Here is a 9,304-nt window from a genome sequence, read left to right as displayed (position 1 = left end):
CCAGCCAGCTCCCAAATAATGACACAGAGACTTCTAATTATGAACGCTCAGCCTTAGCTGAGGCTTGTCCCACTAGCTCTTATAACTTAAATTAACCCATTTATTTTAATCTATGTTCTGTCACGTGGCTCAGTTACCGCTGATCTATACCATATGTCCGACTTCTTTAGAATCCCACTGACTGGTGTCTCCCATGCACCTAGATTCATCTCCTACTTCCTTTCTCTCTGCCTGGGAGTCCCGCCTATACCTCCTGCCTAGCTATTGGCTGTTCAGCGTTTTATTACACCAGTCACAGCAATGCATGTTCACAGTGAACAATTATCCCACAACATGGCTTTGTTAGTAGTTCAGGCACCTGAACTGAGAGCCTCCTGCTTCAGCTCCCCAAGTGCAGGGTTTATGCACACCGGTGGAGGCCATCATCCAGATACCCTCTCAGCAGACGGAGCTGCTCACACCCTTCTACTGGGAGTGCAGGCCGGTGGCAATCCTGGGTGCCACACAGATGTAAAGCCACCCAGGCTCATGCATTTCCCTTGGTTTCCAGAAGGTTTAAAGTGGTTCCAGGGAATGCTTATAGTGAAGGATGTTTGCCTCTTAATTTCAGTAAGGTCAAGGTTGTCTGATTCCCAGCAAGTGCATCATGGGAGTAAAGACATCTGCCTGTAGGGTTTCTTGGCCTTGCACAGAGCAGTTGTGGGTGCTTGTATTTTTCTAAGCGGTCATTGAAGCAGCCTCGGGAAGCAGGTGCAGAGTAGCAATTGACTCTGGGTGGACTAAAAGAAAGACAGACTTTAACTAAACACTTACTTCTGGGGCTGGGGAGATGGCTCAGGAGCTGAGAGCACTTGCTTCTCTTGCAGAGGATCTGAGTTCAGTTCCCAGCACCCATGTGGGGTGGCTCACAACGGTCTATAACTCCAGCTCCAGGGAATATAACCACCCTCTTCTGGTTTCTGCATGTCCTTGCACATACATACACATGTGCATAAATAGAAACAAAATCTAGGAGAAAACCCAAAGCTTTTGTTTCCTTTGAACGTTGGAATATATGGAAATGATGAGTATAAATGATGCTTACCTCTGACCACGTCCCAGACCAGCTGCTGTTTGTACAGAAGTGACCATATGTTGTGCGCATGTGTCTGGAGTTCACAGAACAGAAGAATACAGAAGCTGACTGCTGGTTTGCCTCTGAGGAGGGATTGACACCAACTGAACCATGAGACTTAAGGCTACTCTGAATCAAAGAGAAGTGAAGACCGGAGACGACCATACATACGAGAGTCCAGGGCAGAATTCTTATGCCATCCATGACCTTTGGGATATCTGCATTGACTGCACGTTGGTGGGTGCAGTCCCCCTCAGCACTTGGAGTAAATGGAGCATTGCCTATCTGTCAGCCCTCTTAGTGGAAGGCTTAGCTTCATGAGGTCAGTGGCTTGTGCTGACTCTGGCCATCATCATGCCTTGACAGTGACTTCCAACTTCAGAATCCATACCCCGTGGATTCTTGTGTCTTTGGGGAGATACCACACATAGTGACTTGTCTGTAGTGTGTGGAATGAGGACAATTAAGTTGTTGAAGGCTGGTTGCCATCTTACTGACTTGACTCTCACTCTGCCAGACCCCCAAGGACTCCCGGGATTCAGCATGGTCATTCTTCCAGATTTTCTTTGTTCCAGTGGAAAAACTTAGAAATGCAGCAATGAGACCTAGTTAGAGTTACTATTGCTGTGATCAAACACCATGACCAAAGCAATTTGGGAAGGAAAGGGTTGATTTCAGTTTACAGTTCATCGGTGAGGGGAGTCAGGACAGGAACCTGGAGGCAGGAGTTGATGCAAAAAGGTCATGGAGGGGTGGTGCTTACTGGCTTGCTCAGCCTGCTTTCTTAGAGAACCCAGGACCACCAGCCCAGGGATGGCACCACCTACAATGGACTGGGCCCTCCCCTATCAATCACTAAGAAAATGCCCTGCAGGCTTGCCTACAGCCCCATCTTATAGAGGCATTTTCTTAATTGAGGATCCCTTCTTTCAGATGACTAACATGTCAAGTTGACATAAAACTAGTCAGAACAGGGCCCATCCATAGAAACATCTAGAAGAAACCTGCTTCAAGCATCTCCCATAGGAGGCAGCACAGGGCTGGTCTCATCCAGTTAAGCAGCATGGTCTTCCAGGGAGACTCAGAAAGCATCAAACCCAGGTTTTTCTTGGGGTCACATGGGTTCCTTCTGTCTGGCACATCTCAAATTCTAGGATCCCATAGGGAAGAAGAAGAGCACTGTGAAATCTTGAAGTGGCCAGAAGCCAGCAAAGGGCCATCCTGTGCCTGGCCTTTCTTCCCTAAGGAGGGAGACTTGGGCCCACCACACTGGGAAGTGAATCCTTCCAGCAAACCTGTGAGCAGAAGGTCCATGGGGGCTTTCTGGATCCACAGAGGTAGAAGTCATATTTCAGACCACTGAATTCTGTGGTCATGTAATAAAGAGCCACAGCTAGCTGACTTAACTCCCCCTCCCCCCCAGGTCTCTGGGACTATTTCATCACTAAATGGTCGTGATGTCACCATGCTAGCAGACAGCACAACAGCATGTGGCTGTTGTGAGCTGGATGCTGACCTAAGGAACAAAACCTCTGATGAAGGCGAACCAAAGAAGAGGTGGGTAAAAGCATGCATGACTTAAAATCATCTTTGCTAATGTAATCTACTGTTGTGTGGAGCCTCTAGAACTTGGCCACTAACGCAGCAAAGTACTAGGCCAAGTACACCGTAGTCTCAGCCAGACCATGTGTGGTTCTCGTTCCTGCTGTCATTTCTTGATGGGTCAGAGAAGGAATATCTGAGGACACGTCCAAGCTCACAGAAATTCTGTGGTAGCCATTTGTTAATTCCGCACACTTCGTTTCTGCCCTTCATCTCTCTACTCTCAGAACTAAAGTTTTGGGCAACCATTGGCCCTGTAGTAGAAGTGGTCGGGTACCCAAGAATTGGCACAGATTTGTGTTATCATTGGGTGATTTATAAACCTTGTGTCAGAATGATTGCTTTTTACACTACAAAGAATGGGTCAGTGATTATCCAGGTGGATTTTGGTAACAGATATTTCCCAGTTCTCAACTACAGCAACCATGTGAAAGGTCCAGAGTGGGCTGATGCACCTTCCTGACACACCGTGAGCGCTCTTCAGCTCTGTCTGGATGTGTTGCCTACACTTTCTAACTTTTTACACTTGTCTGGGGGGGGGGAGACTCTTAATTTTTTTATGCCTGTTTATGTCTTTGTGTGGGCACACATATGCTATGGCTTGTGTGTGGAAGTCCAAGGACTTGCAGGAGTCAGTTCTCTCTTCGTTGTGGGTTCCAAGGATCAAAGTCAGGTTGTCAGTCAGTCAGGTCCTCAGTCCTGTTGGCAAGTTCTGTGATACCTTTGTTGCCCGTGCAAATGTCATTTGATAAATCATTTGATGAATTTGGTGAAGCCAGGGTTCCCAAGGATCAGTGCTGAGATTTGCAGGCAGAGAGGCTGGATGAGAAGCAGGTGCAGTGCAGGGAGCTCAGATGGGCTGTCACGGCACAACAGAGACTGTGGGGCCTGTGGTGACCTCTGCAGACAGAAGGCCTAGAGGAGTTGGGATACGGGGCTTAAGCACCACAGCCCAGCTTCAGTCATAAGATGCAGACAGCCCTGTATCGGGCCCCTTAACTAACTCAGCGCAACTACAGCTAGGCAAGAACACGAGGCCCCATACAACACAGCTTCCATCTTCCCCGCCCTTCATCCAGTGCTTACTGTGGGGTAGTGGTTGGAGAACCAGATGGGAAGCACCAGTGAAGTGGTTTTGGTTGTCAGGAAGTACATACATTTTAAATAAAAGTTGGTGTGAGGCATGCCAATCTTCAGCATAGAACCAATGGCAAGGCATAGTTAATGGCAACAAAGGAAAGCTGATGTTTCATGATCATAAGAGGAATAAAACTCATAAAAGTGTAGCCTTCAACCTTGTAACAAAATGTTGAAGAAGGCAAAATATGCAATTCATATAAGGCAGTGGAAAGTCCTGTTACAATAAGAAAACTTAGCAGCTAGGGAAGGACAAGGCAGGAACATGTAGAGATCTGCATATCAACAAGGCTAGTAAACAGTCATTAACTAGAACACATGCTGGGTAGGGGTGATCAATAATTCAAATAAAAAGGCTGATAAAGTAAATAAAACTTTGGGTACTATACTGCAAGATATAAGCCTGCAAGAGCATACCTATGAGGCTTATGTTCACACCAGTGTAGAGGGGGAGAAGAAAAGCAGCTAAGAGTGAGTCACCAGCATTGATCCCAGGAGACAGCCCAAGGGAGTAACCACAGCCAGATGCAGCAGTGTTCTTTGGAATCCCTTCACTGAGATTCCCCTGCCCATCTGTTAAAGGCTTAGTATCTCATTTTGGCATGGAAATATGTGCCGAGGTGGGGACAAAGAACTTTAATAGCATACAGCTAGCAGACGTTGCTTTTTCACTGTTCTGGAGAGTTGCATTGTGTGATCAAGGCGGTGAGCAGCACTTGTGAGTTCACAGGTGTTTGTCTAATCCCCTTCACGAGACTTCCTTCTGACTCAGCAGCACTAATCCAAGGCTAGGTTTTAGCATACGCATAGCCCCACTGTGACCTGGCACATCAGCTCGAGGAGCTTGGCAAGGGTTGAGACTGTCCCCCTCACAGGGATCACACTCGCAGGGAGGCCACACTAGGTGAACCACTTCTCTTCTTGGGTGCAGTGTGACTTCACAGAGGGATTTCGGATGAAGCCCAGTGAGAAGTCTCCAACACTTCCCAGCTCTGAAACAGGAGGGAGTCAGCCACCGAAACAGACTGAAGATGTGCACATTGGGAAGATGAAGGGCTCCCCAGTCTCGGGTCTTGGGATGGTTAGTTTTAATGTCAATTTGGCACAATCTAGACTCAACTGGGAGAGGTGTCTGTGGGGATTGTATTGACTATGCCAATCGATGTAGGAAGACCCAGTCTTCCCGTGTGTTCTGGACCTGGACCGTATGAAAAGAGAAAACCAGTTGAGTACATGCATGTGTTCGTTTTCTCTTTTTTTCTGTGGATGCGATCAGCTGCCTCGAGCTCCCGCCTCAACCTCTCCATAATGATGGACTGTAATCTGGAATTGTGAGCTGAAATAAAATCCCAAGTTTGCCTCCATCAGGGCGTTTTATCATAGCAACAAACTAAACCAGGACAGAAGTTGGACCCGAGAGTGGGGTTGTTGCTGTTTTAACCTGACGCTGTGGCTGTTAAGCCTTTGAAACTGCTTTGTGGAAGGAATGTGGAAGCATTTGGCTCATTGGCTAGAAAAGCTATTGAATGCTGGAAGTGAAACCTAGCAGGTTATTATAGTAGGACCTTGGAAGTCAGCCATGCTGAGAAACGTGTGAGCAATGGAGCCCCGGCTCGGGAGAATTCAGAGGACAACAAGGACTCTATCAGTAACTGGACCGGGAGCCATTTTGGCCATCTAGCTGCATTTTACCTGTGTCTTGAGAGCCTGAATAGGTTTAAGTACGAACATAATGAAATGATTTGTGTAGATTTCAAGGCAGGTGCCTAACAAGCCCCTAGCTAAATCGGTACTACTGTGGTGAAACCTCCTGTGCTGGGGCAACAGGAAGGCTGTCCTGAAGGCAAGACCCACCTATCAGAAGCCCTGTCTCCTTGGGATCTGAATTCATTTAGAGGAAGAAAGCCTAAGTTGAAAGGTTCCCAGGTCTTTAAAGCCACTGCCTGGGGAAAATGTTTCCTCAGGGTCAACACACAGAAACTCATGCCAGCTGTGGGCCAAGGGAGCTACATCTGGAGCTGAAAGCAGAACTTTGCAGTGTTAGAATCACCATCCATGTGGTGCTGTTTTGAAGGCAAAGATGCAAGATTGAGGGGGTCATGGAGAGCAGCTGAGGCTAGACATGGTGTGGCAGGGTTGGAGTCCCTACGAAGAGGTCCTGAGATGTTGCTGCAGGAAGCTATAAAGGTGAAGCCACAGTGCAATGGAGACCAAGAGCCCAGGACATCGGAGATGCCAGGCCATGAGGTGTCCACCAAGGAAAACTGCAGGAGTGGAATAGAGCTCACCTATGGCTAAAGAGAAGCTGTTTGTGCTGCAGTTGGCAGAGCTGGGGTGGGGGTGGGGCCATCTGTTTGAACAAAATCTCAACCTTGGGATTTTACCAATAAAGACTTGGGAGCCAGATGCTGGGATCAAAGCCTGCTAGTTTAGAGAGGCAGAGAGAGCACCCAGCTGTCCTTGCTCCTCAGCTGATATTCCAGAAACCTCTCTCTCCTCCTCTGACTCTAAAACAAACCTCCTCAAACTGAATGTCCCTCCCTTTTCCTTCTGAATGTGCATCTCTATCCATCCTCCTGACTCCCTCTTACTCTCTATGGTTTTGTCTTCATAATCCTGTTGAACATAGGATTCCTGTCAACTGGTTGGTTGCTCCACCTCTTGACCTGGTTGACTTTATTTAATCTTATTTACAATATTCAAGCAGAAAACTGCTGTGGGATGGTCTGTATGTCAAATGCTCTGATTGGCCAATAAATAAAACACCGATTGGCCAGTGGCCAGGCAGGAAGTATAGGTGGGACTAACAGAGAGGAGAACTGAGAGGACAGGAAGGTAGGAGGAGACACTGCCAGCCGCTGCCATGACAAGCAGCATGTGAAGATGCCAGTAAGCCATGAGCCACGTGGCAAGGTATAGATTTATAGAAATGGATTAATTCAAGATATAAGAACAGTTAGCAAGAAGCCTGCCACGGCCATACAGTTTGTAAGCAATATAAGTCTCTGTGTTTACTTGGTTGGGTCTGAGCAGCTGTGGGACTGGTGGGTGAGAGAGATTTGTCCTGACTGTGGGCCAGGAAGGAAAATTCTAGCTACAGAAAAACTCTTGGGTTAAAGGTGTGTGCTAGGGCTCAGCCACACCACAACTAGAAACAGTAAATAACATAATCTCCAGGATCACAATGTGAAATATCCGGCAACAGCAATCTACACCCTCTGGAGCCCGGTCGATTACAAGTTGCAGACATGGAGTTGCACAATTTGTTATTTTCCCTTCTGGAGTTTTGTTTTGTTTTGATCTCATTGGTCCTATGTCCTTGTTCTTCCCTTTTGGAAAATTAAGTTTACTCTGTGCCTTTCCATGTTGGAAGTTTGTAACTTGATTTTTATTTTAAAGGCACTCATAGTTAAAAGCAATAGACTTTTCAAGAATTGGAATTTAAGTCTATGGAGACTTACTAAGTTTGTATTTATATTGTAAGATACACATGAGACTTTGGGACAAGAGTGGAAACTTATGGTTTAAAAGTGATGTTTCAAGACCACACTACACACACACACACACACACACACACACCCCAGGGTGGCAGGATTTTTACCCCTTCCTCTCTGGAATTTTAGTTGTATGTCCAGTTTCTGCCAAAGCTGCAAAGGTGTTGAGTCAGTTTAAAACCAGTCTGCGAATTCATCGAAACAAGAGTCTGAGGTTTATAGTGAGGAAGCTGCAAGTGAGGTTGTGCACAGGTAGGAGACACAAAGGAGGAACCTGAGAGCCGAAGAGCTGGTCCAGGAGCTCGTTCTCCGGAAGCCCAGGGGCTCCAGTCAGGAACAAGACCTCCTGCTCTCCACGTTCTTCAGGCTCAGGAGGTCGCAGATTCTGCAGCTAGGTGCTGTCTTAGTTACTTCTGTTGCCCTGATGAAACACCCTGACAAGAGCAACTTAAGAGACAAAGGGTTGTTTTGGCTCACTGTAGATGTAACCAACCTTCTTATTAAATAAGAAACACAGAACCAATGCAAAGAAGAAAGCCAAGAGGTCAGAGCTAAGAGCTAAAACCTTACCCTTCCTCCTGCAGTGGTCCTACCTCTCCGAACCAGAGCTACCCCTGTGTTAATGTCTTTATATAGTGTTCCTGTTCTGCCTTCTCATTGGTTGTAAACCCAACCACATGACCGCCTCGTCACGGCCTGTCTGTATAGGCCTCCAGGTTTTCCTTGCTTGGTATTGAGATTAAAGGCATGTGTGTCCAATAATGGCTGTATCCCTGAACACACAGAGACTTACCCAGCTCTGCATACCAAGTGCTGGGATTTCAAGTGTACACCACCACTGCCCTGCTTTCCTATGGCTTGCTAATAGCTCTGACCCCCGGGCAACTTTATTTATTAACATACAAATAACATTTTAATACAAATAAAATATCACCATAGCTCACAGTTCCAGGGTATACAGTCCAACATGGCAGAGCGGTTGTGGTAGCAGGGTAAGGCATCAGCCATACGGCACTGTGGCAGTTTGAATGTAATTGGTCCCATAATCCCGTAAAGAGTGGCATTATTAGGAGGTGTGGCTTTGTTGGAGTGGGTATGGCCTTGTTGGCGGAAGTGTGTCACTGCGGGAGTGGGCTTTGAGGTCTCACATGCTTAAGCCACGCCCAGTGTCTGAGACCACTTCCTGTTGCCTGCAAGATGTAGGATACTCAGCTATTTCTCCAGCACCATGCCTGCCTGCATGCTGCCATGCTCCCCGCCATGATGGTCTGAACCTCTGAACTGTAAGCAAGCTCCCCCCGCCCGCCCTAGTTAAATGTTTTCCTTTGTAAGAGTTGCTATGGTCATGCTGTCTCTTCACAGGCACTAACAGGAAGCAGAGGGAAATGAATACTGTGCTCAGTTCACTTGTCCGTTATACAATCCAGGATATCAGCCCAGGGAATGGTGCCACTCACAGTGGGTGCATCTTCCCATCTCAGTTAACCTAATTAAGATAATCCCCCACAGACAGCAGAGGAGCATATCCCAGGTGGTCCTAGAGCTCATAAAACTGACCGTTGAGTTTAGCTGTCAGGTGCAAAGCAGGCTAGCTGCAGTAGTTGTGAGTCATACAATGTGTCTCAGGAGGGGTGTGAATTAGTCTGCTGATTTTTATAGTATTGGAGTGAGGACGATCTTTTAAAATATGACCCAAGCCCCAGAAACATGAAAGGAAAGATATACACAAGTTCAATTACATAAAAAAAAAATCCCACATGCAAAACAACGTAAAATAATGGCAAATTGTAAAGCATGCTGAATCAAAGGGCTGATTTTTTAATAAACAGAATGCCTTCAAATCAAACAGGAAAAGGCCACCAAAGAGAGAAATTGGCAAAATAGATAAATACTAACAGCCAGTAAACATGAAAATATGCCCGACCTCATTAGGAAATGCAAATCCAAGCAATTAGTT

This window comes from Peromyscus eremicus, chromosome 11 (genome assembly GCF_949786415.1).
Source record: "Peromyscus eremicus chromosome 11, PerEre_H2_v1, whole genome shotgun sequence".
NCBI classification, from domain to species: domain Eukaryota; kingdom Metazoa; phylum Chordata; class Mammalia; order Rodentia; family Cricetidae; genus Peromyscus; species Peromyscus eremicus.
Note: the sequence above shows the minus strand (reverse complement) of the source record.